The sequence below is a fragment of the Euleptes europaea genome, chromosome 6 (genome assembly GCF_029931775.1).
Source record: "Euleptes europaea isolate rEulEur1 chromosome 6, rEulEur1.hap1, whole genome shotgun sequence".
Lineage (NCBI taxonomy): Eukaryota > Metazoa > Chordata > Lepidosauria > Squamata > Sphaerodactylidae > Euleptes > Euleptes europaea.
In genome coordinates this window covers 2,296,038-2,313,820 of record NC_079317.1, presented here as the reverse complement: position 1 = coordinate 2,313,820, position 17,783 = coordinate 2,296,038, and the positions used below count along the sequence as shown (strand labels likewise).

The window sequence follows — 17,783 nt, the reverse complement described above, 5'->3', positions numbered from 1 at the left end:
AGGGGCCTGGAGACCAAGCCCTGCGAGGAAAGGCTAAGGGATCTGGGAATGTTAAGTCTGGAGAAGAGGAGGTTGAGGGGGAACAGGATCGCTCTCTTCAAGTATTTGAAGGGCTGTCACTTGGAGGAGGGCAGGACTCAAAATAACTGGTTTGAATTGTGGGAGGAAAGGTACTGGTTGGATATTAGGAAAAGTTTTTTTTTTATAGTGAGAGTTGTTCAACTGTGGAATGAGCTCCCTAGGGAGGTAGGTGGTGAGCTCCCTAGCAGTCTTTAAGCAGTGTTGCTCCAGCCTGGTCCTGCATTGAGCAGGGGGTTGGACTAGATGGTCTGTATGGCCACTTCCAACCTTATGATTCTATTATTCACTGTTCCAAGCAAATGCGTGTGACTCTCTTCCAAGCTGTAACATCTCTCTGCTGGTGTTTGAGTGTCCTGGTTTCTGAAGGAAGCCTTACTTCCTGAGGCTGCAGCATGAGTTGTGTGGGTGTTCTTTCTCCGCTGGAAGCTGTGCTTCCGCATCAGACTGCTGCAAGGATCAGTGGCCACAGCAATTTGGCCAGAGAGGGTGAGTGTGCTCGAACTTGGAGAACACGAAGAAGAGACTCGGTAAGAGTCTTCAGCCCCACAAAGCAGAGCTGTACCTCTCCTGTGCTCAGTTAAAAAAAAAAAAAACACCCTCTCTGCTAATGAATAGATAGATAAACAGATAGATCCTAATCATACTGCGGCTGTGTGTTTTGTTTTTGTTTTTTTTACTTTCAAGACCCAGTGAGATACATGGACACTCAACCCTTCCATGTGTTGATTGAAAATGCAAAGAGGAAGAGTGGGAAGGAGCACCCTGTCCCCCACCTCTGTGGGAACTCTGGTTTGTACACATGATACCTGCATGAAAAGGAACGTCAGGAAAGACCTGCTGGAGCAGACCAGTAGTCCATCTAGTCCAGCATCCTTTCTGACACAAGGGCCAGTCAGTTGCTCTGGAGGGCCAGCAACGAGGCATAGAGGCTGAGGCCTTCATGAGACATCAGAAGGGCCCTGCTGTATCAGAGCAGGGAGGGTCCATCTAGTCCAGCATCCTGGCTCACACAGTGGCCAGCCAGTTACTCTGGAGTTCCAACAACAGAGCATAGAGGCCGAGGCCTTTGTTAGAACATCAGTAGAGCCCTGCTGGATCAGACCAGAGGTCCATCTAGTCCAGCATCCTGCCTCACACACTGGCCAACCATTTCCCCTGGAGGGCCAACAATGGGGCAGAGAGGCCAAGACCTCTTCATAAGAGCATCAAGAAAAGCCCTGCTGGATTAGACCGGTGAGGGTCCATCTAGTGCAGTATCCTGTTTTACACAGTGGTCAACCAGTTCCTCTGGAGGGCCAACAAACAGGGCATAGAAGCAGAGGCCTTCATCAGAACATAGGAAGAGCCCTGCTGGGTCAGACCAGTGGTCCATCTGATCCAGCATCCCATCCCACACAGAGGCCAACCAGTTCCTCTGGAGATCCATCAACAGAGTATAGAGGCCAAGGCCTTCCCCTGATCCTGCCTCCTAGGTTGACTGCCTCTGAGCATGGAGGTTCCCTTTAGTCAACATAGCTACTAGCCGCTGGTGGACTCCTCCTCCTTGAATCCGTTTTAAAACCTTCTCCACCTGTGACCATCACTGCATCCTCAGGTGGCGAATGTAGCGATGTCCACGGATTCAGGGAGGCTGTTCTTCGAACGTGGCCAGTCATGGGGAGGGAGCATGCGTGCAGACACAGCCTCCATGTGCAGGCACCACAAGCTGGCGATCATGTGGGGGGCAAGACCTGTGTGCTCCTGCCTGCTCCCCCCCCCCGTGCATTCAGTCAGCGTGTGGCAAGGTCATGGGTACTTGATGTGTGTGGCAATATTTTAAAAGTTTTGTTTTAATTAAGGGTCGTTGTGTGTAATGGGGGGAAGGTTTCAGCTGTACAGAAAAAGTAACTTGTGTCAGCAATTTGAATTTTGTATTCCAATAATATCTTTGGTCGAAATCAACCCAGAAACATTAAAACGCTGTACGGCAGCAATAACATTGGAACAAGAAAATGCTAATGTTGTATAGACAAAGAAGAAACAACCTAGAAGGCAAACTGTAGCGAGTGCTGTCGTTTTTCAATTTCATTTTGACCGAGAATGTGGCTTTTTCTGGGGTTGGCCCTGAATTACTCTGTAACTTCCACTGTGCCCAGCGTGGTGCTCTTGAGAAAGGTGACTGAATGAGTGTTGACGGGACAACCTTAAGGAGTCCTGGTCTTTAAGCAGAGGCTGGATGGCCATCTGTCGGGAGCACTTTGATTGTGGGATCCTGCATGGCAGGGGGTTGGACTGGATGACCCTTGTGGACCCCTCCAACCATGGGTGATTTTGTGATCTCGTGGATGAAGCGGATTTGTTTGCATCCATTCCAGTCCAGTGTCCTTGGTCGCCCTCATGGATTACCTGATTCAGGAAAGAAGGGTGGACGGAGTGCCAGCGTGGTGTAGTACTTAAGAGTGGTGGACTCTAATCTGGAGAATCAGGTTCAGTTCCCCACTCCTACACATGACGCCTGCTGACCTTGGGCCAGTCACAGGTCTCTCTGAATTCTCTCATCCTCACCTACCTCACAAGGTGTCTGTTGTGGGGAGGGAAAGGGAAGGCAACTGTAGGCCGGTTTGAGACTCCTTAGAAAGGTAGAGAAAATTGTGTTATAAAAACCAACTCCTCCTCCTCCTCCTCCTCCTCCTCCTTCTGTTTATTCTTGGTGGTGCCTGTGCCTGCCTTCCCCAGCTTTGGTTGCCACTTTTCCTTGGTAAAAACTGTTAGAAGTGAAGGACTGTCTCTTAGCCACAGAGTTCAGAGAGGGACTATAGAGAATCAGTGATAGTTGGTCAGGATCCTGGGCAACCCTTCTTTTCTTCCACTCTGATGTTATCCCTTTGATGTGTAGATTGCTGTGTGTGCACGCACATGTTATGCGCCATCAAGTTGCTGCTGACTTATGGTGACTCTATGAATTAATGAACTCCCAAACATCCTATCATTAACAGCCTTGCTCCGGTCTTACAAACTGTGGGCCATGGCTTTCTTTATTGAGTCAATCCATCTCATATTGGGTCTCCCTCTTTTCCTGCTGCCTTCAGCTTTCCCTGGCATTACAGGAAATAGATTGCTACTCTCAGGGGATCCTTCCAGCTGCCGCCTTCTCTATCTCCCCGCCTTGCCACCCTGGCCGCTGGACCTGCTTTCCTGCACCTCCATCCATCCTACCTTATCTAGTTAGTTTAGAATGTGATCTCTACTCTATCCTGTCTGGAATTGAGTTCCTTACAATAAAACACTCTTATTCGTTTCCTAAAATACCAAAGGCTTCATGGGACATTATTTCTTCAAGCAGGCGGCTAGCGCATATTCCGTTGAGCACGCTGCTAATCCTGTTCTTTCAAAACAGATCTTGCCACAGTAGTGCATTGCCCTGGCAACGTCTAGATTAGATGTGATGTGCTCCCCATGGGGGTTCCCTCGAAGAACTGGGGCCAAAGGCTGACACAATAATGTTGCCTGGAGTGGGTCGGAGGAACCATCTCACTCCAATCTTGTTCCATTTACTCCAGTTTGCTTCTGAACCCAATTAAGGTCTAGGATCAGAGGCGTGTGCCTAATATATTAGGTGCGGTGGGACACAGGCAGGATAATGCTGCTGCAGTCGTCTTGCTTGTGGGCCTCCTAGAGGCACCCGGTTGGCCACTGGGTGAACAGGCTGCTGGACCTGAGGGGCCTCGGTCTGATCCAGCAGGGCCTTTCTTATGTTCTTATGTCTTGGCCTTTAGAACCCTGTATGGCTTCGGAGCCAGCACACCTTCAGGACCGCCCGAGGTACTCATCCATCTGTGCATTCAGAAGAGGAAGAAGAAGAAGAGTTGGTTTTTATACCCCGATTTTCTACCTTTTAAGGAGTCTCAAAGTGGTTTACGATCGCCTTCCCTTCCCCTCCCCACAACAGACACCCTGTAAGGTAGGTGGGACTGAGAGAGCTCTAAGAGAGCTGTGACTAGCCTAGGGTCACCCAGCCGGCTTCATGTGGAGGAGTGAGAAATCAAACCCTGTTCACCAGATTAGAGTCTTCCGCTCTTAACCACTACACCACGCTGGTTGACATCGGCTTGTTCCACCGATACCCCCTTCCCACTGATCTGTGCCCCCTCTTCCAAAACCTTCAGTGCCCTTCAGTTTTGGAACTTCCTGTTTTTCAGTGCTATTTTCAAGGTAGGCTTCAGTGCCTAACGGTGCAGTCTCAACCTTTTCCTGGGGAAATGCCACGTTGAGTAGACCAGCGTGGAATTCTGAGTAGACCCCTTAGCTTTTCTTACCTTAACTCCGACGTAATGCAGCTAGTGCATTTCTAGTTTAAGTTCAGGGAATTATTGTTCATTGGTGAAAAATATGTGTAGGGGTTTTTTTTGAGGGGGGGGGAATAGGGTGTTTTGCCCCTGAACGTTAAAAATAAAACTTTCTGTAGTGGAATTCTGATCAATCGATTGAGACATTGACGCCAAAAACGGAACTGGAGGAGCAAGAATGGTGAAATGTGGCTGAGATTGTCAGCAAGGGTTGAGTTCTCTGGGACTATTAAATTGTGGAACTCCCTGCCCCAGGATGTGGTGATGGCTGCCAACTTGGAAGGCTTTAAGAGGGGAGTGGACATGTTCATGGAGGAGAGGGCTATTCATGGCTACTAGTCAAAATGGATCCTAGTCATGATGCATTCGTATTCTCTCCAGGATCTGTTATCTTGGGTGCTGTGGAACACAGGCAGGATGGTGCTGCTGCAGTTGTCTTGTTTGTGGGCTTCATAGAGGCACCCGGTTGTCTACTGTGTGAACAGAGTGCTGGACTGGATGGGCCTTGGTCTGATCCAGCAGGGCTTTTCTTATGTTCTTATGAGGACCGTTTGCAGGTCTGTGTTAATGGGGAGTTCAAGGTTCGTCCTGAAAGCGACCAAGGGCTAAGAAGAGTGGCCTGTTAGCTTTTTTCCCCCAGGAAGCAATTATGTAAGATTTCTGTCTGTGATGACTCTGTGATAAGCTATAAATAGAATGTTATATCTTCGAATCCAGTAATTGGTTTCTCGTAAAGTGTGTGGGAGCATCTGAGAGGGAAAAGGTTCCTTTTTTGTTTTGTTTTCTTTTTCCCCAAATGGCAAGATGCATAAGCTAAAGTTATTTAGAGCATCCAAACTCATGGCACTTGCAAGATTCTCCTTGTCTGAATTTGTCCCAGATTTGGGGGAATCCAAAGAACCTGCTTTTCTTTTTGAAGTGACGCTGTCACGTTAGCTGCTGTCCTTTCTTGTGTTTGTGCTCTGTGGACTTTGAGGCTGCTCTGCACATGTTGCTGCATTCCCCACCCCATTTTTCCCCTCCTTAATGAGGAGTCCCAGTTCTCAACAGCACATGTGTGCATTGACTGGATTAGAGTATGAAAAGATGAAAGATGTGGTTTACAGTTACGTTGAGATTACTCTTTGCATGGTAACATAATAAGTATACAACATAAACTGGCTTATATCATTAGTTTGCGGGGGCGGGAGGGAGAGACACAAATAGAAATAAGTCAATGGCACACGTATGTTTTAATTCATTTTAAATAAAAGTAAGTTAGACCAGAAGGCAGGAGGAACAGAATGCAGAGAAAAGTTTGCCTGCTAACTAACGATGGTACAGAACCCTGGGAAACCTGTCATGATATATACCAGGGGGTCTCCAACTTTTTTGAGCCTATAAACCCCTTTGAATTCTAAAATAAGGGGGTTGGCACAACCACATAAAGGACACTATGAGAGGTTGGGTCATACACATTACCCCCACATGCAGGGGGGTTAGTGGAGTACTGTCCCTCAGAGTAGACAGAGTAGACAAGACTGACTAGATGGATAGATGGCCATCTGTCAGCAATTCTGATTCTATGACCTTAGGCAGACCATGAGAGGGAGGGCATCTTGGCCATCTTCTGGGCATGGAGTATGGGTCACTGTGTGTGTGTGTGGGGGAGGTAGTTGTGAATTTCCTGCATTGTCCAGGGGGTTGGACTAGATGACCCTGGTGGTCCCTTCCAACTGTATGATTCTAGGACTTTGACAGACCAATGATCTGATGCAGGAAAAAGTAGCTTTCTTTAAGGAGGAGCTCCGTGGTAGAGTGTCTGCTTGCAGGAGCTCCCAGGTTCAGGCTCCAGCATCTTCCATTAAAAATACAAATCAGGCAGTAGGTGATGTGAAAGACCTCTAACTGAGACTCCAGAAAACTGCTGCTAGTCAAAGGAGGCAACCCTGATCTTGAATAACCAGGTCTGACTCTGGATTGGTAGCTTCACCTGGAGAGAGAGGGGGAGGGAGAGAGAGAGAGAGAGAGAGAGAGAAAGAGCGAGAGAGAGAGTGCTGGATATGACATAATGGGTCCAGAGGAAGGCAACAAAGATGGTGAGGGGTCTGGAGACCACGTCCTATGAGGAAAGGCTGAAGGAGCTGGGTATGTCTAGCTTGAAGAGGAGAAGACTGAGAGGGGATATGACAACCATCTTCAAGGGCTTGAAGGGCTATCATATAGAGGAGGGTGCCGAGTTGTTTTCTGCTGCCCCAGAAGGTCGGACCAGAACCAACATGTTGAAATTAAATCAGAAGAGTTTCCATCTAGACAATCAAAAGAATTTTCTAACAGTTGGAGCGGTTCCTCCTAGGAACAGGCTTCCTCGAGAGAAGGAGAGCTCTCCTTGTCGCGGTTCAGGCCATTAAGTGCCTACGCTCTTAGAAAGGACCCCTTCCTGAGAAGGAATATGTTATCTTATTCAGCGAGACACTATTAGACAGGAATCAATGATTCCAAGAAACTTATTAAGGTCTCTAGGACATCTTTTGAACATGCCAATAAATTTATAATATTGGACAAGAGTACAATTATTAAAACATATTTATTTCACATAAAATATATGCATGTGAATATTTACACATTATTAAAACATGTCATAAAGTACAAACATTTATGATTCTCTTACATGTTCATTTATGTTAATATATGCAAGCAGTTTCAAACAATCTTTATAAGCAATTTCTCTATGTAAGGTTTTCTAACCTTAAAACTGTAATGCAGTTCATTCAGGCATAAATCAGTTTACAGAAAGCCTGTCAAAATATGATTAGTATAAGGAGAGAAATTCATAGTTAAAAACCTCTTAATGCAAAATACAACCTTATATTATTTCTAAACTTCTCCTAGCTTATATTCAGGACATTGCAAACCTTTTCTGTAAGAACATAGTCTTTTCTCATGTTTCTATGTCTTTACCATATCTTTTATTCTCTGGTTTTTAGTTTATTTGAGAGCTATAGTCCAAAAGCTCATTAAGTATTTCATGCCAGTTTAGGTTCATTGAAATACTGTTCTGTACCAGAGACAGCTGATTCTTGTAAAGCTGAAGTCAGTAATTTACAAGACTATGTGTAGCTTTCAATTCAATATTTAGAGAGAACCTGTATAAACCTTAGTTCTAGGTAAGAGCTCTATAGCTCTCTATATATAATGTAATCTGTGTATGCATTCTGTGTATGCCACTCATTGTCACTGAGTGTAGAAGCTTCCTCTGTGTTGTTGAGGAAACCTTTAACTCTTTACCCTGAGAGATATCTCTGGTTGCTTAGAGGGATCTCTAAGAGTATCTAAGAATCCTGTTTCTGGTCTCTTCAGTTCTGTAACTTGGGTTTCACAACTTCCATGTTTCTCAAGGAAAGCCAAGTCAGACCATTTAGATCATACAGTGAGAACCCATCAATCCTTGCTAGAATTAATGAGATGTCAGTGTTTCCAAATATGGAACTGATCCAATACTCTTAGACCCCACAGTAAGGTTAGTAGGAATGCTAAGAGCCTCCATCATATGGAATAGTCTGCAAGCAGTCATTTCAGACATCCAGCCTTAGCAGTCATCTTGAAATGAATCTCTCTTAAGGAGAGTCTTTCCCATTCTCACAAAGAACTTATGAAATGGTAGAGTTCCATATCACGCAAGATATGAAATAATAGAATGAGCAAATGGCCAGACAACAGTATTGTCTTCCACTCACACTTCCACCAGGTTTTACATCTTTGAGATGTTGAGAAAGTGAGGTCAGACAGCCTAAGCCATCTTCCCTTTTATGTCTTACGCAAAAGACGGAGAAAGCCAATGGCCAAACAACCAGTGTTGTTCTCCATTCACATTTCTGGGTTTTACATCTCACGCTAGAGATGGAGAAAGCTAATGGCCAGACAACAGATGTTGTCCTCCATCAACTCTTCTGCTTTTTGCCTGTTGGGCTTGTCCTTATATTCTCTCCAGATCAGTGTTATCTGATAAGTGTGGGGATCTCCGTACCCCTGGAGCCTGGGATAAAACACCAACAGCCTTGAAGTGCTTCTCTTCTGCACTTGGTTGTGATGCTTTACTGCACTCTGGTAAGATGCTTTACTGCACCCTTGTAAGACCATATTTGGACATCCATATCCTGTATGCTTAGTATACTAAACCATAATCTATTAGTTTTGAGCTTTACAAGTACTTTACAAGTACTCAAATTTAACATCATTCTCTTCTTCTAAACATGACGCATTCAATACATTCATTTGTGAATCAATAGTATAAAGTTAACACATTTAAATCATAAAACACAATTATATGCTTACATTGCATTACACATGCTTAACTGGCCTTATGGCTTGAAGGATAATAAAACAGTACTTGTGATATTCTTGGTACAGCAGCTGTAAGAAGGGCTAACTATCATACAGCATCTGCCCATTTCTCAGTCAGCAGTTTCATAAGGCATATTACTCCTTCCCCTCCTCTTATCTGTCCTTGCTCCAAGGCTTAGGGGAGAAAGACCCTTAGTTAGAGGACCATATTCCAAGAAACTAGATATCTTAACTTAGCCGGCAATCATACACAGCTTCATGACCTTGTAGCAAAGATACTGAGAACAAGCATTAAATCATTGCATTACAGCATTATTCTGCTTCATTTTATACGTTTTATACATTTAAGAATATGATATGGGATTCTATGAGCATACTATCCTTCATGAACATCCTAGCCCATGACATCCTTCCCTGGAGGTTTTTAAGTAGAGGCTAGATGGCCATCTGTCAGCAATGCTGATTCTATGACCTTAGGCAGATCATGAGAGGGAGGGCACCTTGGCCACCTTCTGGGCATGAAGTAGGGGTCACTGGGTGTGTGTCGGGGGGGAGCTAGTTGTGAATTTCCTGCATTGTGCAGGGGGTTGGACTAGATGACCCTGGTGGTCCCTTCCAACTCTATGGTTATATGATTCTTCTGTAAATATCACTTGGTCAGGCCGGACCATGCCTCACCAGCCCAGATCAGGAGTGGGGGAGTGGCTGCCTTATCTGGCTTGTGGGCTGTATCCAGCCCACAGGCCTTATGTTTGACACCCCTGCAGTAGACTTTAAGGTCAAAATTGTGGTTATTTGATTGAAAAGAAAGAAAGAAAATCACCTCCCTCTAGCGAAAATAAAGAAATTCATTTGATTTGTTGCTGTTGCTGCTGTCGAGCAGAGCCTTTTTACACAGTTGGCTGATGGCATATGCTTTGGGTACGATATGTAGGATTCACTCACTCACTCACACACACACACACACAAAAACATACTGTATGCCCAAAGTTGTGCTATTTAGCAGTTAAAACCCTGAACTTTGATCTCAGCTAATGCCGTGCTTTTTAATGCCAGCTGAGGAAGCCTCTCATAGACCGCCCCCCCCCAAAGAATAATCTGTCGCAAGCCTATCTTTGACTGGCAAGAGACGGGTTGTCTCTCCCATTGTCAATCCTTATGGGGCGAACTCCTTGGGATGGGGCTATTTTTCCTTTGCTTGTGCTGTTTTATAGAGGCCATGGCTCATTTTGTAGAGCATCTGCCTGGCATGCAGAAGGTCTCAGGTTCAATCCCCGGCATCTCCAGTTAAAGGGACTAGGCAAGTAGGTGATGTGGAAGACCTCCGCCTGAGACCCTGGAGAGCCACTGCCAGTCTGAGTAGACAACACTGACCTTGGTGGACCCAGGGTCTGATTCAGTATAAGGCAGCTTCATGTGTTCACGCATGTACAGCATCAGGTGGGCTGATGTCGCTGAACAGATATGGCTTATGTTGTGGCTCTTTGGATGCTTGCTGTGATGCGGAATTTCTCGGTGGGTCTCGTTTGTATGTTCATACAAACGCCATGTAGAAAGTCCTTAACCATATTTGGTATCTGAAGAAGTGAGCTGTGACTTGGTCTCCAGACCCCTCACCATCTTTATTGCCCTCCTCTGGACACGTTCCAGCTTATCTACATCTTTCTCACCACAATATAAGAAAGATGTAGACAAGCTGGAGCGTGTCCACAGGAGGGCAACAGAGCTGGTGAGAGGTCTGGAGACCAAGTCCTATGAGGAAAGGTGGATGGAGGTGGGTATGTTTAGCCTGAAGAGGAGAAGACTGAGAGGGGATATGATAACCATGTTCAAGTACTTGAACGGCGGTCATATAGAGGATGGTGCCGAGTTGTTTTCTGTTGCCCCAGAAGGTTGGACCAGAACCAACGGGTTGAAATTAAATCAAAAGAGTTTCTGTCTAGACATTAGGAAGAATTTTCTAACAGTGAGAGTGGATCCCCAGTGGAACAGGCTTCCTCAGGAGGTGGTGAGCTCTCCTTCCCTGGAGGTTTTTAAGCAGAGGCTAGATGGCCATCTGTCAGCAGTGCTGATTCTATGAACTTAGGTAGTTCATGAGAGGGAGGGCTTCTTGGCCATCTTCTGGTCACTGGGGGTGTGGTGGGGGGAGGTAGTTGTGAATTCCCTGCATTGTGCAGGGGTTGGACTAGATGACACTGGCAGCCCCTTCCAACTCTATGATTCTATGAAAGCTCCTACCCTGCCAGAAATTTTGTTGGTCTTCAAGATGCCACTGGACTCTTGCTCTTCTTCTTTGTGTCAGTTAAAGGCGGAGGAAGAGGACACAAATGTATTTATTATTTCTTTCATGTTGTCATTCTTATAGCCCTCCCTCCCCAGCAGAAGCCAGGCTCAGGGCAGCTCACATAACAATAAACATACAACGAAACTTCAGAATCACATAAAACCATAGATTAAAAACCGCCCTCCCAAATAGTAAAATTGCATATCTCCAATGCACAATTGATTGTGATAAAAGGCCACAGCAGGGCCTGCAGACAGTTTGAAGACGCAGAGTCTGCAAGTAAGATGGAAACACTCAGGCATGGTGGAGTAGGGTAGGGAGACCCGCATTGCTAGGAGAAAGCAGAGCTGCCCTCAACTGAAGGCCTGATGGAATCGCTCTGTTTTATAGGCCCTGGGGAACTCCCTGGGGTCCCACAGGGCCCTGGTCTCATTCGAGAGACTATTCCACCAAGCAGGGGCCAGGGCGGAAAAGAACAAATGTTCTTTGCTTGGTGCCCTTGACTGGAATTGGAGTTCAGAGAGGCCTCAGCTTGGATCCGGCACGTTGACATAGGCAGATAGGGTTGCCAACCTCCAGCCAATAGAGATCAGTTCCCCTGGAGAAAATGGCCGCTTTGGCCATTGGACTCTATGGCATTGAAGCCCCTCCCCTCCCCAAACCCCGCCCTCCTCAGGCTCCTCCCCCGAAATATCCCGCCGGTGGCAAAGAGGGACCTGGCAACCCTACAGGCAGAGGATTTCAGTCTGCAGAGCACAACTTTCTCACATCCTCCCTTCCGCTACAGCCCAGAATCCCATTTGGTGGGTCCAAATCGACAGGAATTGTAGCCTGGATCAGAACTGAATGAGAGCTGGGAAAAGGAGGTTGGAGTCCCCTTGCGCGTCATCCATGCGTCACTCAACCAGTGGACTGACAGCCATGAGAACCCCGTTGGCGTTCTCACGTTCCATCTCTGAAGGGCATATGGCTGAATGCCTTCTCTTCCGTCCCTTGCCCAGCAGGAGATCTCTTGAACGACGTTTCTTCTTCCTGCACTTTTCACACTTTCTGAATTGCTTCACACTTTGGCTTCCCGCTCTCCTGACCCCCCCCCTCTGCTTTTGGTCGTGATCAATTCCTTTCCATTATTAAACAGGACCTTTGTCATCCGTCGGTGGTGACCGTCGGCCCTTTAACAGACCCACCAGCTTGTTCCTTCTCAGGCATTCCCTTGGAACTGCTTTTGATAAATAAAGCATCACTGCATCTTTTATATTTTTGTTTGTTCTTTTGAATCCCCTCTTTCTTTTCGCATTCCTTTTGTGACATCTTGCTTTTGAATAGCTAATAAGGAGAATCCTTGGGAGGTTTCAGAGAGAAGTGAGCGGCTGAGCTGCCAGTCGGGACGAGGCGGAGGGACTTTCAGAATTACAGAAACGAAATAACCATTATGGTTACCAGGTCACTGTCCTCGGGAACTCCCTGGGACAAGCATCCAAACCCTCTATGGGTTTTCTTGTGGCAGAGGCCTCTGGTACCACAGATGACAGTATGGTGTAGAGGTCAAGAGCAATTATTAGGAACTGTGGACTCTGATCTGGAGAACCGGGTTTCTGCAGGCGTCAACCTGCAAGTGGGCAAAATCAACAACTGCACGTGCATGTGCAGACTACAAATAATATAAATAAATAAACCCACCAAAAGTTTTCCTTACAGCACCCACTGGGATCACTGGTGGTGGAGGAAAGTGTTATTAACTTCAGCCGACTTATGGTAGCCCCATAGGGCTTTCCAGGCAAGAGAGGTTCAGAGGTGGTTTTGCCATGGCCTGCCTCTGTGTAGCAACCCTGGACTTCCTCGGTGGTCTCCCACCCAAATACTAACCAGGGCCAACCCTGCTTAGCTTCTGAGATCTGATGAGATCAGGCTAGCCTGGGCCATCCAAGTCAGGACAAGAGGAACTCAAGAGGTGGTTTGCCATTGCCGGCCTCTGTGTAGCGACCCTAGACCCTCCTTGGTAGTCTCCCATCCAGGTACTAACCAGAGCTGACCCTGCTTAGCTTCGGAGATCTGATGAGATCCGGCTACCTTGGCCCATCCAGGTCAGGGGAGACAAACAGAGGCAGGTCACCATTGCCTGCCTCTGTGTAGCAATCTTGGAGGTCCTTGATGGTCTCCCATCCAAGCTCTAACCAGGGCCAACCCTGTTTCGCTTCTGAGATTGGGCTATGCTGGTCTATCTGGATCACTGGGAACACTGAATACCAGCGTTGGATTTATTTTTGAGGAGGTGTGTATTAAACAAAAGAAAGATACCTAAAAGTTAAACAGCATATCCAGGGAAAAACAAGATTCGAAGCATGTCATATTCTGCACCAGCATATTGGTCTTCCTTGGCCCAGTCTGACTAGCGCTGGCTCTCCAGTGCAGAAGGAGATCCTTGCCTGACCTGCTCTTGGAGATCCTTTTTATTGGAGATACCAGCCGCTGAACCCGGAGTTTTTTGGGTGCAAGATCTATGCGCTCTATCTCCACCGTGCTTATCTCCAGCCGGTGGCAAATTAAGCCAAGTTTCAGCAAAATAAATACTTGGATTAGTACTGAAACGCTGTGATACATAAATTCAATACCTGGTCTATTTGCAGTATTTCAAACCTGGACTTTGATATGTAGATTTCCTCAGGGAGTCTCGGAGTTCTCTCCCCTCCTACACATTTCAGCTCTAGTTAGAACCCTGCAAACCCCGGTGGATATATAGATCCAGATTGGGTATGTCAGCAAAAAGCAAACAAACATACAATTACAATTTCTAAGAGCTTTAGGAGCGGTGAAATCAGGTGATGGAGTTTCAGAGAGCTTCCCAAAATAATTGGTTTGGCTTTGTCCTTAAAGTGTGAGCGTTTCCTTTCTCTCCTGTAGGCAGGCATGCCTGTTCTCCTCCAAGGCCCAGCCCTACTGCCAAGCAGAAAACTCATGTCACATTTTAAAGCCTGGGTTTTTAATTTCAGTATTTGAAATGGTAACTTAGGGGTGCAAGGGGCCACATGGAGATCTGAAATATGGGAGCAACTTCAGAGCCAGTGTGGTGTAGTGGTTAAGAGCGGGTGGATTCTGATCTGGAGAACCGGGTTCGATTCCCCACTCCTCCACATGAGAAGCAAAGGCTAATCTGGTGAACTGGGTTTGTGTTCCCACTCCTCCACACATAGCAGTTGGGTGGCCTTGGGCTAATCACAGCTCTCTCATCCCCACCTACCTCACAGGGTGTCTGTTGTGGGGAGGGGGAGGGAAGGTGATTGCAAGCCGGTTTGATTCTCCCTTAAGTGGTAGAGAAAGTCGGCATAGAAAAACCAACTCTTCTTCCTTCCTTCCAAAATGTGTGTGTCCCCTTTAAAATCAGCCACAGGCAGGGCTTGGGTGTTCTTTCCTAATCTATATTTCTCATGTCGTCTCAGTGCATGTTGGAGCTAATATATTGCAATGCAAGATAAGCCATTTATTCGGCAGAGGTTATTTGGCAGTGGTCTCTCTTAAATTATGAATCAATTCATTGCCTTTGCCTTCCCTCAGAGAGGAGCTTACAGCTCCTCAGCCCAAGACTGCTTAGCTTCAATAGTCAAACTGCATCTTTCGGGTTGCCAGCTCTGGGTTGGGAAATACTTGGAGATTTTTGGGGTGGAGCCTGGAGAAAGGCAAGGTTTAGGGAGGGTAGAAGAAGAGTTGGTTTTTATACCTCAATTTCCTCTACTTTTTAAGGAGTCTCCAATGGGTTTACAATCTCCTTCCCTTCCCCTCCCCAGAACAGACAACTTGTGAGAAGAATTGTTGGTTTTTATATGCTGACTTTCTCTACCACTTAAGGAAGAATCAAACCGGCTTACGGTCACCTTCCTCTCCCCACAACAGACACCCTATGAGGTAGGTAGGGCTGAGAGAGCTGTGACTAGCCCAAGGTCACCCAGCTGGCTTCATGCGTAGGAGTGGGGAAGCAAATCCAGTTCACCAGATTAGCCTCCGCCGCTCATGTGGAGGAGTGGGGAATCAAACCTGGCCCTCCAGATCAGACGCCACTGCTCCAAACCACCGCTCTTAACCACTATACCATGCTGGCTGTCACACTGGTGAGGTAGGTGGGGCCGAGAGAGTTCAAAGAGAGCTGTGAGTACCCCAAGGTCACCCAGCAGGCTTCATGTGGAGGAGTGGGGAAACCAACCCGGTTCTCCAGATTAGAGCCTGCCCCTCATGTGGAGGAGTGGGGGATCGAACCCGGTTCTCCAGATTAGAGTCTCCTGCTCTTAACCACGATACCACGCTGGCAGCTTCATGTGTTCTTGTGGCCAGAGGTCCATCCCTTGTGTCCAACCAACAGCAAGCCTGTTTCAAATGTGTGATGCTGGTGGGAGTGAAACCGCTGTGGGAATGTATGGAATCTCTACAGGGGGGTGGGGGGTATTGCCAAGAATTTGTTGGAAGTAAAAAAAAAAAAAAGTGTGAAGATAAAACTCGAATTGTGTTCCCCCCCCCAAAAAAAACAACCAAATGATTTCATTGCAATCAAACAAAGAATTTTAGACCAAGAACAACAAAAAATATGTCCGTTTACCCCACCAATATGCTCCCCTCTTAAGTTAGGTTTAAAAGTTTAATATGGGAAATTACAGCAGTACTTGGATACACTCGAAGAACCCCTTCAACGGAGGGCATTTATGCTCGCCAGGCTTAATGCCCTTCCTTCGGAGGTACTGAATGGTAGATTTTAAAATATTCCCTTCAAGAAAAGATCATGTGTCCGTGTGGCTTTGAGTCAATACAACACGCCACAGCATATAATCATACATTGTCGTCTGCCCCCGTAGGCAAACAATTCTACCCTTGTAGAAAAGGGCAAGAGTCCAGTAGCACCTTAAAGACTAACAAAAATATTTTGTGGCAGGGTATGAGCTTTCGTGAGCCACAGCTCACTTCTTCAGATACAGCTAGAATGTGAATCCATCTGTCTTTAAGTAGAGGAGAGTGAATTCAGACAAGCGTTAGTATGTAAATGTTAACAGTATGTAAATGTGAATAGCAGGCGTGATGGGATTAGGTGTGGTATGAGAAGAGTCTGTGATGTCCAGGGGAGAGATGGGTGTGGAGAAATCAGCATTGGTAATGGGCCATGAATGCAAGGTCTTTATTCAGCCCAGGTAAATGCATTGTCTCTAGTTTGAATATCAACTGTAATTCAGCAGTTTCTCTTTCCAATCTCCCTTTGAAATTCCTTTGTAAGAGAACTGCTACTCTTAAATCTGCAACAGAATGTCCTGGAAGGTTGAAATGTTCACCCACTGGTTTTTGAATATTGTGGTTTCTGATGTCAGACTTATGTCCATTTAATCTTTGTCTGAGAGACTGACCTGTTTGTCCAGTGTAGACTGTGGAAGGGCATTGCTGGCATGTGATGGCATAAATCACATTAGAAGATGAGCAGGAGTATGAACCTGAGATAGTATGGCTGACATTGGTGGGTCCAGAGATGGTGTTCCTAGAATCTATATGAGGGCAAAGTTGGCACCTTGCTTTGTTGCAGGCCTTGGTGCCAGAGTCCATGTTCCTGTTAAGTAGTTTATCATCATGGGTGAGAAGTTGTTTTAGGTTAGCCGGCTGTCTGTAAGTCAAAACTAGATGGGCTAACGCACTTACTGTTTGAAACGTTTATTGAGACGTTTTATTCATTCACGATCGCACTTCCCCCCTTCCCTTTGGGGGTGGAACCGTTTTGCAGTCGTGTAATCCCCGTGGTTTCCAAAAACACTTATAGAACGATGTTTTTTCTTTCTCCGTTTTCCAGACGGCTTCCCCCGAAGGGCAGATAAGATTGAGACGCTGTTTCTTTCTCCGCCCCTCTGTTGTCCATACCCACTGTGTAGCCCATGTCCCCTCCTCTTTCCCTCCGGTGGCCATGGTTTTTTTTTTTAATTAATGCACTTGGAGTAACATTGGATCGTTACGTCTTCTTCTTAAAAAAAGGGATCAGGCAAGTTATTTAAAGCCAGCAGAGAAGCGACCCATTCTTCACCAGGTCTCCTTTGTTTCTGTGTTACAGACGAGGCTCGGACAAGGATGTAAAGGAAATTTGTTGCTTTTGTTCTTCTGATTCCCCCCTTCCCTTGAGAGCTGCAGGAGAATGATTGTTTCTGAGTTTCTTCTTTCTCCAAGGGAAGATCTGAATGATTTCCAGCTTTTTGTCCCTTTGCATTCCCGCGAGAACTAGAAGCATCGGGGGAAACGTGAGCCCATCGTCCTATCTTCCCGATGCACTGACGACCCCACGCAAGCACACCAGAATGCCGAGGGAGGTGGAGGGGAACCCAAGCAAGTTACGTGGTGCTCCCTCCACGCCCCCTTCTCTCTTATGTGCGCTGTTTCATTGGAGTTGGGCTCTGAAAGCAAACGTTTCAAAGAGGTTAGAACAAGCAGAAGTGCAGGGGGGAAATAGGAAATCGCATCCAGCACGATCGCTTTTAAGACGTTTTCCATACGTTTCCCAGCCTGGGTACGATAAGCCCCTAGGGCCAAAGTTTAAACTGTATTTAAACGGAAAATGGAATGGACAGTATGCGCCATCTCGAAGGGCACAGAATGTGGGGGTGTATGATATGTGGTGGTCCAATCCATATTTTGGGGTGCAGAGCTTTTGAATTGTCCTCAAAATCAGTCAGGAGCCAGGAAATGTGAATAAGGAACTGGTAATAGGAAACGAACTGGGAATAGGGAACCAACTTCAGCCTCCTGATTGGATTGGATTT

General features: G+C 46.4%; 1 protein-coding gene across 1 annotated transcript in view; it reads left to right on the top strand.

The window, feature by feature from the left end:
* Positions 1-17,783, top strand: part of MDGA2 (MAM domain containing glycosylphosphatidylinositol anchor 2) — a 438,982-nt gene that overhangs the window by 294,814 nt on the left and 126,385 nt on the right. The window lies entirely within an intron of this gene.